We start from the raw sequence: 23,052 nt of genomic DNA, 5'->3' as shown, positions 1-23,052 counted from the left end.
TCTAAAGCTATGTACATTCTCAATCATTAGTTACAAAACTTAATATTACTACGCCTGCTTTAAACAAATAATTTTGATGTGTTTATTTATTCAATTTCCAAAATTATTTCATATGTGATAACTTCCAAAAGAAAATAATCATGGTTACATCAAATTCCAATATTGTTTTATTTAAATTATATTTCTATTAATTTTTCGGGCTTCCTCTTGAATTGATCCGTGCCTCACAGTTTAGAAAGTGTAAACCCTTCCTTAAGATGAAGTAAAAAATATCAATTGAATTTCTTCTTCAAAGTATTATATAAGAAATCTTTGAATAACGCGGCCATCTACAACACGGTATCAATCTAACACGATCAGATATTTGCGTAATCACTCGCACTCTTTAACTTCTGTATGTACTAAGAAATCTTAATTTCATCTATACGTACAATACAAATGTATATCTGTATATAATGATAAAAGATAATTACAGATATTTTAAATAAGGTAAAAAACGCAAATGATGAAAAGGATTAAGAAGAAAATGATTAGCAACAGCACATATGAAACATAATTTAAAAGTAAGATTAAATTATTAATTAATAGAATTTAATGTAATTATTTATTTATCGCATACACCTTATATAACTGCTAACATGCAATTCTAAGATCCATTACGTGATTACTAATTACATCACAATTTTGTACTAATTACAAAAACAATTTTAAATTGTTTGTGCATGTATACAAGAAGCGTATTATATAAAAAAAAATCAGCGACACATAATTATTCCATGCTATACACTACTGATTTAATTAACAAACTCATAATTGAATATATGTACGTCGCATCTGCTGCATTCGAAAAACAATTGATACGGTGTTTTTCGAATGCAGCAGATAATATTTTGCGTTCATCAATACCAAAAGTTATTATATAATTCCACAACGCGTACATCAATACATTCCCTCAAATAATGTGTACATTTATAAAAAAAAATAACCTTTTCTACAGTTCATTATTGAAATACTACAGTATTATTAATACTAGGTATAATTATATACAAATATGAGATATACATTATTTACAAGTCAGTAAGTTTGTGCTAGCGAAAGAGGCTTCGCGAGGAAAGTTTGTGATGAAATATGCAAAGCCAGAAGGGCGTACAGCTATTATGTTTATTTCGTCGTATGCGTGCCATTTGATATTCCGTTTGTTTTCCAGATTTTTAAACTTAATTTGTTTTCTGCATGTGCCATTTTGTATGTGTTTTCATTTCCTCGTTGTTCGCTATTTCTCACAGGAATTCAAGCGGAATGTCTCATTTCGCAGATGAAAAATATTGTTTGTTTCAACTTACACATGATTTTAATCATACAACTGAAAAAAATATTATTCAAATAATATACAGCAATACCTCACATAGTACGCCTTCGATTAGTCCGTATTCATTATCAACTGTATACAATCAAGTCTCTTTTGTGCCTTTTTAAATATACATTTTTTTGTAACAATATTTTAAATTATTATAAATCAAATATTCCTACTATTATTAATGAAGATAATTATAATTATATTTAGTGAAGAAACCTGGGTTTACTTTATATTTAATTGAATCAATTTTCTAGAGACGTACGCTCAATTAGTCCTAGTATTGCTTCGAATTCGATGGAACGTGTATATTGTGCTTAGAAGTGAGGATCTGTATTGCAGGTTTTGGACTTCCACAACTAGATTTACTCTCAAACGATCTTCCAATTAGTGCCACCTGAATCTGATACGATTAGTTCGAAATACCCTAAATGCATCAGCACACCTGGGCTTTTGTCTTATTTGAAAATAATTCCATATTAATAATAGATATACTACAGCCAACTGGACATTACATTTAGTTGAATCAAATTTCTATTAACTAAAGCTTATTATAATAACTTCATACACAGTCTGTGTTAGATCATAAAAACAAGTAGTTTAATAAATATATTTACTAAACTTTAAAATCTATTGAAGCTTGGATTATTTTTGTATTGAATCATTTTAAGCCGTGGTCTTTCCTCCAATAGTTCTATTTAACTGTAATTATTAAATAAAGATTTATAAGATTTTCATTCAATAATATTATGAGAGGTAATAACTTTTAAATTTAAAAAATGATAAATATTAATTGATTTTTTCTGAAAAAATTTCTTTGTTATGGATCTAAATAAATTTTTCTTGTTTAGATATTATTAATGTTGATTTTTTTTTACATAATATTGAATGTACGAAAATTTTGTGTGGAATGAAATGAAACGAATATTTCGAAGCATTTGGAGGAGTAAAGGAATTGAAAATGCTTTGAATAATTTTAAATTATAATTTCCCAAATGACTACGTTTAGGAAAATCGTGCACACTATGTATACAAAATCAGAACGTTTAAGTTGATGAAAATTTATTTGTGACCACATTTCAAATACATAAAAGTACTTAAATCTATTCATTTACCATTTTAGCAAAGAAAAATAAATATTTTTACTTATTGTAACAAAAAATATATAAAAATACTTATTATTAAGATCAGTGCACGAAATTATATTTATTTACTAAATAAACTGTAAATAAATTGTAATATTCTCGTTTTTATTATATAAAGTATTTGATCAAAACAGAAATAAAAATGTATATAAATTTATCCAAGCCGTCAAAAATTATAAAAGTCCATTGAACAAGTTTTGTACAGATTTTGTTTGCTGCAAGTTGAACTAATTACATTGGGTTGATTTGAATTGTTCATTTTATTCGCAACTTGAGAAACTTCTGTTCGAGCGAAATCTGAAATCACCTTGGTTACTACAGGGCTTGGCCAATTTTTATCATCCGTACTGCTGTTGAAAGCAGAGGCCGGAAACTTTTCTCAAAGCATTGACGTGCTCAGTCCATACATACTACATTTTTATAATTTTATAATTACTTAATTGCATTATACTGCGCTTTTCAGCATGAAACGAATACTTAATGAATACTAATTTAATAAGTTTCATACGGAATTGTAGGATAATTAATAATAGCTAGAGTTTATAAAGTAAATATTCTATGTAATAGATATTTATAACATAAAGGATCTTTGTAATTAATATATTATTTGAAACTTTTGCATATTATTCTATACTATACACTATATTCAAGTTATCATAGAAACTTGAATATTATACAATATAAAGTATGAATAGAATTGTAACAGGTTGAAGATAATACAACCTGAAGAATATATGGAATAAAATTAGACATCAAAAGAACCGCATGCGGCTCCGGAGTCTCAACTTTCTCAATTTGATAATAGATTTTTTACATTAAATTTATATATAAATGGGTTCATTCGATGTTAATTTTGGGTACACATTTATTTAATCTATTATATAAATAGATGGATTATCGAAGCGGCGACACCGATAATATTGGTAAAACGTGATTAGGGTAACATATTGATCGTCACATAAGAGAACCGGTTCTAATTGAATGTTATTAATGTGTGCATATTAATGGGACTAGTGCGAAGGATCTGATCCCTTTGCTCAGACAGTCAACAAGCAAGCAATCCGTCGGTATTTTGGAAAATTAATTACGTAATTCTGATGTAATTTTACATTTCCATAATTAATATGACGATTTCTCGCCTGTCTGCGTATAAATTAATTATAATTTTTATGTAATTAAAAACATAATAATTGGATGAATGCAATTGCCTGGTGTTTATGAATCTCGTGGGTTGAAGAGTAATTTGGTTTGCGTTTGCCCTCGTCCGCACTGTTTGTTTATTACATTGTGTCATGAATACTTTATTCACTAGCCAAGATGGAATTTGTATCTCCAGTATGTCGGAAACTAGACTATTCTAAAGAAGTGCTTTCGTTGTGTTTTGAATGCCATTACCGTTGAACTAAAACGTCTTACATTATATTATATGTAAGTGCTTATTTATCAAAACATTTGCAGTTTTACATTTATTATTATTTATGAGAGAAATCAAATACTTGAATTACTGGAAAAGAAACTATTATATAAAAGAAAATTACCATATTTAATATTAAAATCTTCTAAATTACTAACAATATACAGCAATACAGGAATCAGTAGCAAAAAATAAATTTTAATTGAGAAAAATAAAAATATATTCTAAAATTATTTTAAAAAGTCAAGCCTCATTTTCTCTTGTTTTGCGATTTTAATACATCTTTCTGGAATATTTTTTCTTTATTAGTCGGGTTTCAAACAGTCCGGGTGGAACTGTTCATCCGGACTATTCGAGTAATTTTAGGCGTAAAAACTATGGTCGAAGCTCACAGTTTAAAAGTTTTATAAAACAATTGAATATAAATTGCAAAAAAAATAATAATACGTTAGATTTTTTTTTCCATCGCATTGAAAAGTTTCTTGACCTTTAATATCGGTTCTGTGACCTTTTTATATTTTACAATATCTGTAAATTCCCTCTTGAATAAACTTTCACTATCAGTCTCGTCCACATTTCGCATCTTCTCTTCCTATAGCAGCTAAATCTAGCCATTGTCCCGACAGACCCTTTACCGTCGTCTTTCATATACCTGCGAGAAGTCATGGATTTCAAGCTTTTTTTTATGACTAGCATAGAAATTTATATTTTCTATTCCTTTTTTTTATACCATTTCTGTTCCATTTTTATAATATCTACATAAAGTTGAGACTTGGTTTATAAATTTATTAGTTTGTACAAATTTCAATATTCTTTACATACTTATAAACCTTTTCTAATCAGTAAGTCAAAATTTGTATAACAATTATAAATGTGTTTAATTTATTGGAAGTTGTAAGTACTTCGAGTTTTTTATTAAATTTTGTGGTATTAAGCAACTGTAATCATATTTCTATATGGATGAATTTCCTGAAGAAATATTTCATAATTCTAATACCCTTTACTTCATTAATTAAAAAAAATCTGGAAAATTTATAAGTTTATATTAAAAAGAAATAATAAAACCTTTGATTGGGTTTATATGTAATATTTATTCAAATATTTGTTATATAAAGTATAAGTTAAAAGTAAAAATTTTAAATAATAATAGTAAAATTGTAGAAGGAAAAGTTAATGTAATTTCGATAAAACGCGAAGCGGATGCGGTTCTAATCGTGACTGATGTGTTTACTGTTGGCCGAGTAGAGTTCCAGAGAGAATGATCTTAGGGGCATATAAATCACGAGATAGGGAATAAGTAGGAAGGAAAAGCATCACGGCTTTCATAAAACTTTTCAGTGGGCCAATTGCGAGGAGAGCGGAGAAGAGCAGGTCATTCCGTGGATTTGCGTAGATAAATAAGAAACGTTGTTGCGGAGGCAGGGCTTTTCCCGTCCCCACGTCAAACCAGGACAACAACACGACGATTGCGATTGGGTAAAACCGGAAGCCGGAATTTTACGATGCATGCACAAACAATTTATATACCAGAGCAACAACGCCTCGTGTCCTGTCCGTGCATTTGATGGCAGATGAATCGATTCAAATAATCCTGTCATTCACACATGCTCAGTGCCTCTCCGGCCACTTCAAATTCAACATAATCTTTATTTGATTCGGGCGTAACGCTTTTTCGTCGAGTTTAAGTATTCGTTTTTTTTTTTGTTCAGAAGTTTTAAATATATTAGCATTTAATTGCTCTTCCCCTGTAAAAATATGCAAATATTCAAATAGTCACTCTACGAAAGTTTGTACGTGAATTCGTTGTCGTTATTGTCAACCATGTTGGCCCATACAGTGATAATATCATCTTCGGTATGGTACAGCCTAGGACAACATTGCTTTAACTTGTTCAGCTTGTTTTGAATCCTAAGGAACACCTCCATTTCTTTACTGACAGGTTTATGTTCCATCCTAGTTTTCATGACTTTCATTGTGCTCAAAGATGTCCTGCTCTTCTCGTCTCTCAAGATTTTTTCCAAAACTCCGATGCGTGATATGTTCCTCGGCATTTTAGAAGCTTCCTCGATGTCCGGTATTAAAGAAAACGAACTGTATCTTCGCAAAAATTGCTTGTTCTTCGTCTTCTCTAGATATTTGTTCAAGTCCTCCTTGGAATCTCTAATTCCGCATGAAAAGCTGGAAATGCTCCGCAATTCCTTCGGTGTCAACAAATTGTCTAAAACGTACTTGAATTGCGGTTCCATTGCCTCGCCAACTAACACATCACGAGAGATCACTATACTTTTGCTGGCCAGTCTCTCAACTGGATCTACTTCTCCGCTGAAACGTTTCATTTTTTTCTTCTTACTTAAACTTTTCAGTCAAAATGACATTGTTCGGAATGATTGTTTACATGGATAGATTGATTTGTGATTAGAATTACTAGATTGTCTGTCTGTGTAGATGGATTAGATATTAGCGATGCTCTTTGATTTCATTGGATCCGCGTTTCACGGTGGTTAGGCATAGTTGATCACTTATGAAATGACATTTTCAGCGTGTTTCATTAGCCGAGCTAACCACTTGGTTTATTTGCGTATTTACCGACCACCGTAAACATGCCGAAATGGAATCGCCTGAACCGTTAAATCGCCTCTACCAATTCAAATCAATCTTTTGATCACTGTAATCAACAATTTTATTTAATAATTAATAATATTGATTCATTATTTATTAGCAAATTGAATTTATATAATGTATATAAAATTAATAAAGAAAAAGTAAACATTATAAAACAATATAAAACTCTGTGGTTGTGGATTATTCTTGTACTTCTTGAGGTTATCCTATTACAAATTTGCGTCGTTAAACTTGCAAGTCTTGGGTAATGCATTGAATCAATCTCTTTAAGTATAAATCATAAAATTTACTGGTAAATACTAGCATGTTGGACTTGAAATTGATATACTTTTAAACTAAAAATAAGCTCATTGAAAAGATATTACAGTGATCTATTCAATAAACATGCATCAAAGAGTAATTATATCCTATTGAAAGATTGTAATTATAATACCATAATTATTGTATAGAGTCTAACTACATATAACAGTGAAACTCATTACATAAATTAGTTGATTAATCCATGATTGTTGTATATAAACACCCTATATATATATATAGAAATATGACTGACAAACAATAACAAAATATTATTTAATGAAAATAATTTTCCAATTATATACCCTAATATTAATTAATAGCGAAATATAATTATAATAATTACCTACATTTAAATGAAAATTAACAATAACTTTATACGTTTATAGACATCACAGTATATTAGGGGTAAGCAAATGTATCTCTTTTGATAAGAAATTGCGGCTCACAGCTCTCCTGTAATGCTAATTGCGGCTCCCTAGTAAAAGGGTGCCAAACTTAGCAATCATGGACATTTTATTATTAAATTATAGTTTACTAATGCTTATAATAATAAAACGTTGTTAAGTTAAATATTATTTTCAAAAAGTATTGTATAAAGGGATTTGGAATTAAGATGAAAATGAAAAAGACCCGGTCATTTGCGGGCAATTAACGCTCGGCTTGAAGAGACCGAACAAAAATCCGAGTTTCACGTTTTCCTTCTTCTTCGTTTTTTTTCTTCATCTTTTATTTCCTATATTTTCATTCATTCAAATCTTAAGAGATCTCGTAAACCCTTTTGATCAATGAAAGGAAACGGCGCGTGTTTTCAAAGCAGATCTATTCAATTTAATACTCATTCAAAGAAATACCGAACTAGTTCGTCGACGCCAAGAAAAATCCTTTTCTTAACATCTTACTTCGCGTATATATAATCAAATGTATGTGTAAAATGATTAGTAATGTGTTGGATTAATTGAACGAAATGTCGACGATGCGAAAAACTGCGTATGTATGTTTTTATAATTGTGTGTGTGTGAAAAAAGAAAAAGAAGGAGAGAGAAAAAAGAAGCGTTCGGTTTTATGGTGGCTTATACACGGTCAGCAGTGGAAATTCAGATTAGATCTAATCCGGGCAGAAATTGTGGGTTGAGAAGGGAGGAATCCAAAGGGGAGCGAAAAAAAAAAGGCAGAGATGTGATGGAAACGACGTTGGCGTTGGACCCACGACGCATTCGCAGAATGAGGATAAATCCTCCTCAACCTCATCCTCCTCCACCCTTACACTTTTTGCATATATCGACGGGTTTAATTGTATTAAAACTCCCCTTGTTTTATGTTTCATCGCGCCATTCTCATTGAAAAACCGGCCTGCATCGACTTTTATTGCGTATACTTATATTAAGTTTAATTATTTCCACGACAAAGTACGCTGGAACGGCCTTACCCTACTTACAAACCCTTTTTTACCCTTTCGTAAACTGTTTTTGATTGTTCCGAAAGGATTTGCTTTTTTTTTTTGTTGAACCTTTTATCGAGACTGACTTTGATTACAAATTAATTCATTTAAAAAGTCAATTCTAAAGCTTTGTATAATAATTTTATTTTACATAAAAGTTAATTTATTAATAGCTTTAATTCTGTTCGGAAAGTTATTGCTTCAATTATGTTTTTCTCATTGCATGACATCGGTATTTAAATTTATTATGTAAGTGTTATGTAAATAACTAAGAAAACGTTACTTAATTGAGCGGAAAATCTGCGGTCAATACCCCATTATACTTGTGTTTGCATGTATGGGATACATTAATAATTGTAAATAATCGTAAATTGAAAAAATACGAATTCACATATTAATTGTAATATATGTTATCTTCTCTTTAAAATGTTTCTATTACATAATTTTCGTTGATATAACAGTATTATTATTTCTTAATACTTCAATTATATTTTGCTGCTACGAAATACAAAGGTTTCTATTTTAATTTGCAATAAAAAGACATCGAAAAGTCATGAAATATTATTGAAAAAAATCATATACTAAAAAAACTTTCAGCAGTAAATTTTTCTATAGTAATTATATAATATTTTCCTATAAGAATATCAATATTTTCCTATAAGAATATCAATATTTTCCTATAAGAATTAACACATAACATTAATCAAACAAAAAATTCAACAAAATAACAGGACGAATATGGATAAAGATGAATATTCAAGAAGTATGTAGTATGTAACTAAAATTGGTATCTCTTATAATAAATATTTTAATGTTGGTTTAGCTTAAAGAGAAGAACGTTTCTGAGGTGAAAATATTGCGGGATGAAAGAGGGTTCCTTTTTGTTATCATTGGAGAAGGGCCCCTGCGGTGCAGAATTTTCCACATCACCAATAAAACACTGCACTATTTCAGGGAGTCTTTTCACGTGGCGGTAGTCGCATTTGAAATCATATCCAGAAACGGTAATAAATACGGAAGGCAGGACCGGAGCCGCCGAGGACGGTGAAATATATGAGCCGCAAAAAGACACACACACACATAGATCTAATACCTAGGTATATACGGGGTTGGTGGAGGCGAGAGGGTGTGTAGGTTAGCTATTGAAACTGTTTTCAATGGCACGAGACGGGGGAGGAGATACGTGGGGTTTGTTCTGGTGGTTGGATGGTGAGGCCACTTGCACCATTGAAAACTGGCCCTCCCGGAATAAATCAGCATCTGACGGGGCCATTCTGTTGGCCTCGTTACCGCGTCGTTACGGACGTCAGCGTCGGTAATTACCCGAGAAATATGGACGCCGAATCCTTTTTCCTTTCTCCCGTGATACTTATTTGCAAATACGAAACTAAAGACTTCGTATTAATTATAAATAGGTTTTGTTCTCGAGCTCGGAACTTCCCCCTTCGCAAAAGTTCCTTCTGGTTTATCCTTCTTCAGCTTTTCTCGGGAACGAGCGAAAACTATCTTTCTTGCTGCGCGGAAAACTATAGTTCCTATCTTTGGGGGATAAGTTTTTATGCGAAATTTGCGTCGGGAAATAAATGAGCCGTTTCCTGCTGGAAAACAAACCGATAAACTGTTAAGTCCGCCAACGCCGTTTTGGCAATTGTCTAGTAAGGTCGAGACTCTAGACAGGTATCGATTTCAATCCGGAAAACAGCAGATCGTGATGCCCGAGGCCAAAGATTTACCCATTCAAATTGAGAGACGTGAATCTCGCAGAGTGTTGTCGTGTGAATGTCAATGTTTTATGCCTCTTCGCGTTTCTTTTTCCCCCGAAATCCATGCACACTCTCCTCCAAATGGAACAAAGAGGAGGAGTGGAAGGAGATGAACTAGGGAGAAAATATTGCTATGCCTCCATTATGGTCTGGTATCGTTAAAAAAACATTTGGGCTCGTTCGAATGCAAATAACAAAGATGGGCACATGGAAAGGATATTAACGGGGGTCGGAACAAACCCTCCGCAGGGACGGATCTAGCTTTTATTCTTTTTGCGAAGAGTTCTCACTTATTACGGTAATTTGCATGTCACACTTTGAAAGTTAAATCTTTACTTTCTGCTACAATTCAACTAAAAAGTATATAAAAACAACATACAGAATAATTTAAATAAACATTTTCAATTAATTTATATAAAATTTAATAAATGATAATAATTTACAGATACATTAAAATGGTCTATAGAAACAATTATTAGTTATGATTTATTAAGCTTTAATTAGTGATAAAATAATAATTACAACATTTGTTTCTAAATTATCAAAATTAATTGTATACAGTTACTCTCAATACTTATAAAGTATTATAATTTGTCCAATATCAGGTTGCATATTTTTTTTATGATATAACAAATTGGGTCACATATTACAAACAAGTATGTTGGGTCGCACAGCATAAGGTTGAGAAACGCCGATCTAGAATACGATTATAATTTAAATTAAATATTTCAGTAATTGTATATTTATGTCTTGCTCTACGCACAATAATGACTCAGTATAATGATATAACCACATTAAAGTTTAAGTTCACATAACCTCTGTACAATACCTCTGTAAACGTTACCTCCAAAAACGAATCTTTCTTATAACGAAGTTGACACTAGTCTGAATATGTTGATAGATCTAGGAAATAAGTTACTAAGAATATTAAATTGAGTTAATCTGTTTTGACAAATATACTTTGCAAAAAAAAATCTACATTAAGCGTGTACAACTAGAGTATATTTGAATACGTCATCCGTTCTAGTTTCGTCGAAATAATGAGGCCACTGTTACATTTGATATCGCATTCATAACTAAAATATATACCAGACCTTCACTACTATTAATACATGTTTGAATCAAATAAATTAGATATTTTCTAGCTTGAAAACTGGAGGATTTAATTAAATTAATAAATATTATTATATATAAGTTGTATATTTTAATTAAATTTACTATTTACTTTCGTTTCAGGTAAGCGACATATGAGTTGAAACGAATAAAGGAAACTTTGGTAAGCATTGAACGAAACTTTCATCGTTGCACCACGTATTTAATTTTTTTTTTATCGTTGTTTCCTTGTTGACAAATGTTACACATTTTTAATCATGCTCAAGCGTAATGAATTACCGTTTGTTGGAACACAATTAGTGTGTATGTATGAGTGTTATAATTAAAAATGTTCGGACTGGGTGTGCATGATAAAGTTGCAGCAAGTTCGAGTTTATACCGTTTCCGTTTATTACGTACACTGCTGCAAATTTTGCTGCAAAAATCCGGTACACGTTGTTGCGTAAATGAAGAAACCGGATGGCGTTTAATTCCAGATTTCGGCTCTTGTGTAATTGCAAAATCCTAATTCCCAATTAACAGACACTTGAAGCTCAATAAAGGTAACCGGTATGTAAATTGCCGTCTGACCGTCATTATAACTTTCCCGGTCGTTTAACTCGAAATGTAGGCAGGACTTCAACCGTCAAAGTTGTTCAACGGTCTGGACTCCTCTACTTACCTCTTTACGAAATATCTTTGCGCACATTTGTTATATGCCATTTACGCTTACGCAATATGGGCGATGATGGTAATTTAGATTACCGTTACCGTTATGCGGCCGCACAACTCTCGGCTATTTTAATTACGTAATGAACAAGCGTGTAGATGGACTGGCGAGAAAAGCGTCGGACAGGTAGAAAAGTTGTTTTTTCTTTGGTCTGCTCAAAAGGGATTCGCGCATTGTTAATTAATGTAAAATTGGGAAAACGTTAATTAACGTCGGGCTTATGTATACATTATATTTAACCGTCTCACGTCACCTGGGGGGTAGTTTCGGTGGCGAAAGAATAATTAATATTTCACCTTATCTCGCCGCTGGATGCCCGTGACAATGGCTCGTAACGTCTTTGTCCCCCCATCGCGACAAACAAGAAGGGACGTCTTGGGGAAAAGCTAAAGCTCCCGAGCTTTAAAATAAAATGAAACCATAATGCCTGTCATGCATAAGAAACATTTTTTTTTTTTGGTGTCCTTCTCTCACTCTCCACGCCTTCTTTATAACGAGAAAAGTAAAATAAAGGGAAACCACGAGGAGGCCACAAAGAAAAGATATTATTAAATTAGGTCTATGCAGGCGTAAACAATAACCATATTGTTTTATCTATTAGATTGTTACATCAAAAGAACGAAGTCATTAGTTTTAACTCTTTTTTTTTTCTTCTTTTCTTAATGATCAATCAAAATTTCAAATATGCTGAAGGTTTAAGAAGAATAATGTTATTTGTTAAGTCAAAACTATTGAAAAAAAGCTCACTCCAATATCGCTTTGATAATAGTTACCAAAACATAAATGATTAAAGATATTTCTGATATTTAAAACATAAATAATTGTATTTTAAAACTAATAATAACTGCAATTAAAAATGTAATATCTAATCAAGTAAATAATTATATTATAATTTTCATAAATAATTACATCAAGTTAATAATCTTTAATAATGTAGATTTAAAGTTCTTTGGTTCATTTTATACCTTTCCTTCGGTACACAACCATTTAATTATATAATCAATACTATTTAACAGGGTTCGGCACGCATGAAACCAATGAGAGCCACATTTCGGTTTTTCATAGGTTAAAGAGCCAAACTAAAGTGACATGGATAAATTTTACGAAGAGCCGATTAATCCGCTGCTGGTATATATATTACAATTATACTGTATTATCATGATGCAATAGATCAGGATTTCCCAGAATGAATACCTAGAATAATTACAAATTAAATAATCACTGTTTTTTCTTATTTTTTAAATTTTTTGTTATGTACCTACCCTACAAAATATACAAAGTGTTCCATGAAAATTTCAGGATTTACGAAGTGTTTCGCTGATGGAAAAGTTGGGGAATAGATGATATATGTTTAATTATACAATTATGAATTTGAAAACAATGTATTTATAGAAAGTTGTAGGAAAATAACTGATTGGATAAGATAAGTAGAGTCATTTTAAATCAGCAAACATTTATTTTTAAAGTAGAAGGCGGATACTACTTGAGTGAATGGCCGTTCGTTGTTTGCAACTGCACTCGTGATAAAACGATTTTCCAGTATCAAGTGTTAAACATAAAATCAAATAGTCACAGGTTGGGAGGAGACGCTGTCAACAATGAAATAAAAAACTAATTCCTACAAATATATAATGCTACCGATGTCCTTTTAATTGCGTAATTTCAGTTTCATTGTTCAGTAAATGCATAATAAATTTCATGGAATATATAGATCATTTTGCCGGTCGGGCAGATTTGAAGTTTTTCAGCAAAATAGTGGAAGGATATTGGAGATTGGAAGCTGGTGGGCATACAAGTTTTAAAAATAGTTCGACGACGGGTGCAAGAAATGAAGCGGATCCGGCGGCGCTCCGTGACAGGACGGCGTGATGAATCGAAGCCCTGCCACCGCCTCCTCCACCTCCTCTTCCTCTTCCTATACCACCGCCTCCGTCGTACATTTTGGACTCAACGTTCCTGAGTTTCTCGTTGTTGCCCTTTTCCTTTTCTTTCCATCCCTTAGCTCCCGTGTCCACAGTCAAGAGGGTAGACAAAAGAACAAATGAACCAGAGTTCCATTTAGTGCACCGAAGATAGCGAGCACCGCAAACCCAACAAATAAACTTCATTGCGGAACTTTTAAATATATAGAATTATAAATTAAATTTCTTCTCTCGCTGCTTGAATACCGAAATTAAACTTTCGCAATAGGCTTTTGCAAACAATGAATGCAGTTTTATGAGTTTTTTTTTTGCGGGAAAACTTTATGTTTCAATATTTTTTTTTTAATTTCATGTGGGGAAAACAATTATGAAAATATTTTTAAAATTAAAATATTAATAAATTTTTTAAGTTTTTTTTTACATAAACGAATCAATAAAGGCGGTTTTATGAGATTTCGCAAAAGTTTTGTATATTCACAATATAATAAATTTAAAATTAAAATAATAATTATTATAAAATTCGAAATTTACATATTGAAATTTACATATTATTCGATCTTAATATTTCAATGTTTCGAAGTTAATTTCATAGTAAAAATAGCTACGTGCGGCTCCTTAGACATTTTTTTAACGAGCAATTGGCTCTTTACACCAAAAGGCTTGCCTATCCTTGTTATATATCAATGTCTTTATAATATTGCAATTTTGTAGTTCTCTTTAATTTTGTAATTCTCTTTAATTTTTACTCATTTTTAAAAAACATGTTCTAAATTACTTTGGATAAGAAGAATAATAAATTAATTATGCATATTTTGCTTATATTCGTTATGATTATTCATGTATTTTGCATGTATTCATGAAAAATTGATTTATTTTATCATAATAAAAGTTAAAAATAATGTGTTTCATAGGTGTGAAGTGAATATCAAATTACTCGACATATTGCTAATACATAAAATTGTGGATGCGCCGGGTTAATAGTTAATAAATATTCGCTAGTGCTAATACACATCATTCTTTACGATATTCATAATATTTTTTTAGTTTTTGTGCAGTTAATAAAAATCTGCGTGTTCTATTTTCCATTTGCAAAATATATTCTTTATGAAACATAAACACAAGTTATTGGACAGAATGAAAAATTCGAGTGCCTTCCGAAATATTGGATATTTTATTTTTCCCACAAAAATAAAACCGAGGGAACCACATAAAATTCTAAATAAGTTTGTGTGTATATATATGTAATATATATTTGGGATGGGTGCATAAAACATTCGTCGCAAGTGAGGAGAACGCTTTAATGAGACATCCGAGGTGTCCGACACTTGTGCATAATATATTCCCTTTATGATCATTTAGCTCGTAATTGTGTGACGTCTGAAAAATACCTTCGTGTATAAGGAGAGACGTTTCAGGAGGTGCAATAAATATTTAATGCGTAATTATTTTTATGTCTCGAGCGTAAAAAGCGCGCGCGTAAGGATTATATAGTCGGAAAACGTAGAACTTAAAGGACGAGTCTAGAATGCGATGCATAAAATATGTTTTAGGTTTTCACGTTTTTATCCTACGTTCTGTTTTTGTTTTCGTCCGCTAATACGTTCCGGATTATAGTGAAGCGGGAAACGGAAGCTCCGGGGAGGTAAGCCGCATTGTCCAGGGAACGGAAGTGGCCATCAGGTGGCGGAAATAGTAGGCACGGGATTATCACCGGTCATCGGGGACATGCCTCCAACAAACTCACGATAACCTCGCCCAAATAGTTACCCTAATGTTTACCACCTGCATTTATCTATTTGCTCATCGAATTCATAAACTATACCCATCCCGGAAAAACCTATCACCAATCGTATCCGCCGATAATGTTACAACAAATGAAAACAATCAACGTTTGTTCCTGGATTTCCCTTCAAATCCCGGATTTGTATGTAACCCTACGATAATGTAATTGCAAATCACGATATCCATTTTTTTTCTCTCTCGTTTAATTAATGTTACAGGTCCAGCATTAATTTTAACTGCGATTCCGAAATACCATTAATACCGGCTAAAATATTCATTGTTGGAAATGGAAAATTTATGACTTTCAATATTTATTATTTATCGCACTTCAAATATGTATAAGGAATAATGCATTATTCGTCATAAAGTCTATATTTTAATGTTATCATGTCAAATGCAAAAAAAAATAAATAACGGTGAAACGAAAACAATAAAATGCATAATTTAACGTTAATTTATCTGCATTTGTTAATCAAACATTTATATTTGTATTTCCAGTTTACTCCGGAAAAAAATCTACTATACTCTATACTAGTTATTAAATGCGAACCCAAATTTGTATGCCTAAAGTAATTAAAGAATATGAAACATCTATTGTTTAAAAATTTACAAATAAAGTTAATTAATCGTCAACTAGGGTAATTAACACAGTAATTTCTATTTGTCGGGATACACAGAATTCCCGGGAAAAAAATTACTAGAAAAGTTAGTAATGTTTGTCCAATTGATTGTAAATAATAACAATCCAAATTAGGAATAAATAATTATTTTCATCATGTTTATTATCATAATGTCACAAGTAAATAAAACAATTGTTTTATATTCTAAGGTTGAAGGGATTATGAATTCAACTTAAAATTTATATAATATAATATAATAATGTTGTAAATATAATATAAAATGTATAAATTAATGTTAATTTATTTTGTGTACATTTGATAATGAAACATTTATATTCACGTAATTCAGATGAATTTCCATGAGGTTCTTTAAGCTGTATACAGTTTCCCCGAGTAAAGTAATTTCTCTCATCTGGAATCTGTGGAACTCATAATAGAGATTATGCAAGTGTTGCAGTTGTTGCGGTTTTGCGCAATATCCCTGTGGAAATGGCAAGTTAAATTGGCGCCCGAGCCTCAAATAACTCACAATAACTTGAATAACCCGTTTAATTCCATCACACTGCATATTGCTATTGTGTTTTGTTGAAACGATTAATTTATCAGATTTCTAGCACATTAATTAACTGATTCAAATAACTGTTTACGTATTTTAATCCTATTATCGTTATTTAGTATTATAGAATGATAACAATTATAAAATATATATGTATTGAATTGAACACGGATTATTTGAAACCGGATTAATAGAGAACTTTCAAATGTCTCATGTTAAATTAACATTTTATTTGTAGAGGATTGAATATATTTTATAAGAAATATCGGTAATTTCATTGTTAACCGCTTTTTTACTATAAATATTTATCGTTTACTGGTAAATAAAAATCAACGTAAAATTGTATGCTCTAATAGTTACGCTCTCACATTTTTCTTTATCATTGTAGTATTATATAATATATATATATTTATATAATTTGAGATTATCTAACAAAACATAACATTATTATGTCTCTAATCTATTAGAATTATAGATGCAGCAGGTTAAACTTAATTCAACTTTTATCATAATAAATGTATCTTTTTTAACTGCTTATACATAGTTTTGTAAAGTCAACGGTTTTGTTGGACAATTTAGAAAGTATATTGTAGCCATATCAACTAAATTAATCCAAGTTTATTATATAACAATAATAACACAAAATTTATTTAACGAGTCATTAAACAAGCAAATTATTATATGTAATGAATGAATCTCGGTTTCAAATAATATTTATTTAGTAAACTATTATATTTGGAAAGAATTATTGTATGAGAATTATAAAAAAAGAGTATATAAAATATTTCTGAAGCAATGATATATAAATATTATGGTAGCGGAACCGATAAAAGTAAAGTTGTGCTTAAAAAGTTACAACGTCGGTCGTTTCTCTTGTAGAAAGAAGGAGGAGAAAGAACAAACTGGGGGTTATCCTTTTTTTGCCATTTTATATATATATACGGCACATACGTACAGAATATACGAGAAAGTTTCACGAGGTCGGACCACTAGGAAAAGCATTAGAGCGTACAAATGGCGTTCACAGTTTATCTAAATAATTATAATAATATCCGAGCAAATGCATTGCAACAATACGAGTTACCTTTAATTACTGCAATAGTTACCAGATGCATACATTCCCTGCCTGTCAGCGGCTGACTATATGTGGCACTGGCACGAGGAATTCCATTTACTTTAGTTACTGCCTCAACTATCCGTGTACATGTGCGAATATATACACGTAGAAATCCGCCAGGGAAACGTAACACATGCAACTCATTTGATTAAAAATTTCCGCATTACTTTCTTGTTCTCTCTATCTCTACCTTTCACAGTGTTTCTCCCTATTTTTTATACCTTTTACTGTAGGCGGCTTCAACGACGCTGTTTGTTTCGCTAGAAAATGCGCATCCCATAATCCAAGCTTTGCAGCGAAATTTGATTTGTAACTACTTTATCTCGGTGCACTTTCGTAGAATATGTAACTGGAGCATTTTTACGCGTGCATCCAAGTTATAATGGGATTTTTTTCCCCTCTAAATGCTTTCTCTCTCGCTGCGATCAGTCCAACGGAATAATTTCCTCGGGATTGAATCTGGCCTAGATATAAATAGCTTTTCTTAATTGCAACGGGATTGTCATTCACGTATTCATTTTTAATTTATTCAGATTAATCATTCTATCATGACATAATCACATTTTTTTCAAAGTTATTATTTCATTGCTTGTATGAATCATTAAACTGTAATCGAGTTTTCAAAAGTTAAGCGGCGTTTGTAGCAGATAATACTAGAATGGATAATTTATGTCAATGGTAGTTTAGTAGAATGCCTAACCCCAAACCTAACCCCAAACCTAACCCCAAACTTAACCCCAAACCTAACCCCAAAAAAATGTTCTTCAGCTTATAACAGGCGACTCGATGACAATACAAGGATGTATGTAGGCGCGTTGGAAAGGTGAGATCTTCAGCTTTCACGAGTGGTCTATGATTTATTTACGTTTAGGGGTTGTCGAGAAATTCACGAATAACCGAAAACACTGAAAAAAAAAACGATAAAACCGTCATTTCTCTGTTATGTATAAGACGTTAAGTATATGTTTTTTTTTTCAATTTCTACAGCTCATAGCAGGCGACTCGATGGCAGCACGATGTGTGTAGGCATGTTGGAAAGACAAAATATTCAGCTTTCATACGAGTGGTCGATGATGTAACTATCTTAAGGATTTGTCGAGAAAATCACGAAAAACTGTAAAAACTGAATAAAAAACGAGCATAATCGAGATTATATACTTTGTTATATTTAAGTTTCGTTATCACAGGTAATGTTAATGTATGATTGTAATTTTACTTTGTACATCAAAATATATTCATGTAAATTTTAATTTCTTAGTAAATCGTTCAATGAAATTATGGAACAGTGAGCGTATTTAGCATAATACTAAATTTGTAGCTAATTAGTGTTTACGTAATTGAAGAGATGAGTTAATAAAGGAAAATCAAAAAAATCGTTTGCACCCAAGTATAAGAGCAGGGTGTGCGTGATATTAGGTAACTGCTGCGTAATTAACTCTTCAGTTGGCAGACAGGCAAATCCTTACAGTGAAATTCAACGAGCAGCAGTTATTATAAGTCGTCTCCAGATTCTATCGTCTTTCGAAACAAAGGAAGCTTCGCGTAATGAGATTATCCTCGGCCCACCCAGCAGATTAGAAGTGGCACATGCTCCCATATAGAAACCGTGCGAAAATGTTTGTGCGATTTTACTTATGAGCCTTTATGATGTAAATTTCCTTCAGCGGATGCATTATAGCAAGTTGCTGTGTATGGATAGACGTAATTCACATAGCTTAATACAACATTGATTTATGATGATTAAGGTGCACTATACTCGGCAGTTCATTACGCGGTACGTGCACACATACATCTCCCGCGGTTTTAGTAATTGGACAGGTTCGATGGAAGTAGGACGAACTTGTTCCTTGAGCCAACTGGTTATGAGGAATAGTAGTAGTAGTTCAGTGCCCAAAGGGCGTTCCAGTATAGTATAAGTTTTCTATCGACTTGATCATGTATTTTATATGAAATGAGAGCAATTCGCTTCATGATAATTACGAGCGTGTAGAATTCCGACATCATCATAGTCATATTTAATTTCCCAAATAATTAATGACAAATCAACATACTTTAGCATCACCGCAGGTGAATGTTTAATTCAGATGCGATTTGAATCATTCATTGCTTACTATAATTCAAAGCTTTCATTTCCATACTCACATCACGTTCCATTAACCGCTTAATTATTTTTGAATGTTATATCTAGTTCATGTCTCACTGACACTACATTTATTAACTTTTTCACTGTTTCTCATTAATAAAATGATTACTATTAAAAAATTACATGAAAATACGTCTTTGAATTTTATAATAATTTTGATAATTAAGCTCGAATTATCATTTATATAGAAAACAACTCAAAATTGCACAAAAAAGAGACTCGAGATAAAATATTTTTTTAGAAAATTTTCATTTTGTTAATTTAAATTTATTTTGTTTTGAATTTTTACTTATGGATGTTTTTATGTAACATAATCTTTAAACTTTTACTATTATAGTATATAATATTTCCAGTATTAGTAATATTGTTGGACTTCCAATCCTTGTTATGGTGTTATTTCGTATTAATGTTTGTTTGGTGAATGGAGTTCAGGAAGATGGAGTAAATTTAGCGCAGAAGCAATTAATTTGAACTTAATGCAACTAACTGGTATTAATGTATTAGGAAATTACAATAATCTTAGCAAATATAATTAAGAAAGTGAGTAACTACTCTCCCTCTATCTATTCAAGAGCTGAACATGCGGGAGTCGCTATTCCCGTTACATGCAAAGTGGTATGCATCCATATTAGACATGCCGAACGTTAAGCCCTTCTTGCAAAACCCTACTTCCATGAGTTGCAAATTGCTAACATCAAAGCTCAACGGTCTAACACGGTGAACTAATTTGTTGGTCAACCGACGGAGCGCTCCAATCCCAGCACCAGTAAAAGAGGTCTATTTTATTGATCGAGCGAAAGAAATGGGATCGTAAACTTAAATGCATTCTATGTTTGGGGTAGAGCCAGGATGCACACACCGACATATCCACAAACACACAGATACACTTACACATGTTTATATATGTATATGTATAAATAGATACACGCATACACGTTCAACTTGTGTAAAACTACTTCCAAGTGCAAGAACTTCTTTTGGAACGCAAGTAAAAGAAGTTCCCGCGAGATCCAGCGCCCTGAGGGCTTCCGCTATATTTGCGTGCGTGCAAAAACTTTAGATTCAACCCGCTAACAGCGTTTAATTACTCCAAACAAGCTTTGCGGCTATTAGAAAAGTTTCCATTGGAACTTTAATATAATTTATGTATTTATCGGATAATGCACCACCAAGCATTAATTCGAAGATATTAAAAAATAACTTACTTTTTCTTTACTTCAATCCACTTTACTGTACTCAAATTGATGCATGCATGCAAATCAATGCTAATTGCTATAGCTATCATTCACAGGAAAATATTTTACTTCGTAAGTTGAAAATTTGAAAAATTTAGAACGTTAATTTGGATTCAAAAGCTGTATGTTTGGGAAATATAGCGAGTATTCATACACTGCTGTGGTTTCATCTATTTTGCTGTAATTCGCGTTAAAGTTGAAGTAATGAAAAATGAATCCTGGAAAAATCAGTGCTGGAAAAATGCTGAAAAAAATCAGTGTTTACATTTTAGTGATTTTTTCGGAAACTATAATAGATTGAATCTATTCAAAAGATGCATATGGAAGCTGGATGATTTTTATTAATTACTAACAAGTTGGTGATAGAATAGGATATGAAAATAACATGAAATATAGTGTTTGTAAACTTTAAAACTATACATAAACATTTATACAAAAATAAACTTATTGCATACTATATCCAACCTTATTTGATCCCAACTCTAATATAGTGCATTGTGCAGTTCCGAGAAAATCGTATACTAAATGAAACCTCCGCTTTCAAATAAAACCTAAAAGCTGAAAAAGTTCACCTCAATAAACTCCAATTTGCGATGATTTAAAATTTAAATTTAATTGGAATTTGCTGATGCAATATCGATCCATCCATCCCAGAAACACTTCCAACCAGAACGGAATTTTCATATTCCTAATAAGATGACTGATATTAACGCTATTTCTAATTACGTGCAGATACATTACGTAACGATAATTCCGTCTAATTACAAATTACTAAAATTAAGATAGGAATATTTTCGATCGAACGGGTAATTTAAATATATTATTACGTACATTGTTTTTCTTGAATGGAGAAATGAATTTGCGTATGCAAATTTTAGATTGTACGCGATGCTGAAGTTTCGGTATTCTCTCGTTTCGTAATTTTATTAAAATACGACTCAACGTTCGGCTTCTATTTTAAATTGATTGCACCCATTGACCTGTGAAACTCGATCAACTTATTCCTCTTGTTAAAATGAAACTAATGGAATCGGAACGGCATTCATTCCGCATCCGATACACCTCGCAACTGTTGATTAATTTTTGTACGGAATTATGCTATTTGCTACTAATAAATTGAAATACCAAGAGAATTCATATCAAATTGCTTTATAATGACATTAACTATACAGATGCTATACAGAGACAATGTTTTTAGAATCTAGAAGCCTTGTGTCTTTGTGTAGCTAAATTATATAATCTATCAGTTTCAGGAATGATTTAAAATAGATTAAAAGATAACCCTATAGATAAGACCTAATAGAGAAGATTTACCATCATTAACCAAAATCAATACTTGTCAATAAATCTCTTCAAATTTGACTCATTAACCGATTCCCTTCAGAATGTTCATGAAGTTGTGGATTTGAATTCTAAATGAAATAAATTTTTCAACAAATCCATCATAGCCGTCGTTAACTTACGTTAAGTATAGTTGGGAGCCACAATTCATCCTCAAAAGAGCCGCATACTGCCGACCCTTGACCTAGACATGATCACCTATGTCTGGTATTGCTGTATTCAAATTTTATTGTTGCAGATATAAAATATAATTTCAATTAAAGAGCATCAAAAGTATAAATTTTAATTAGTTTAAGTTAAAATACATTTAAACTAATTACCTAATTACAGTAAAGTACAAAAAATGTTGGTATTTATCTTTTAGGAACGTAACATAAATTCCCGGAATTTTCAAAACTATTTTGTGCACGCTGCTAATATTATTTAATATAAAATCAATACATTTCTATTTAATTGAACTATTAAATAAAAATGTGAA

Source organism: Nicrophorus vespilloides, unplaced genomic scaffold, assembly GCF_001412225.1.
Source record: "Nicrophorus vespilloides isolate i.1.1-1 unplaced genomic scaffold, Nicve_v1.0, whole genome shotgun sequence".
NCBI lineage: Eukaryota > Metazoa > Arthropoda > Insecta > Coleoptera > Silphidae > Nicrophorus > Nicrophorus vespilloides.
This window is presented reverse-complemented; position numbering follows the sequence as displayed.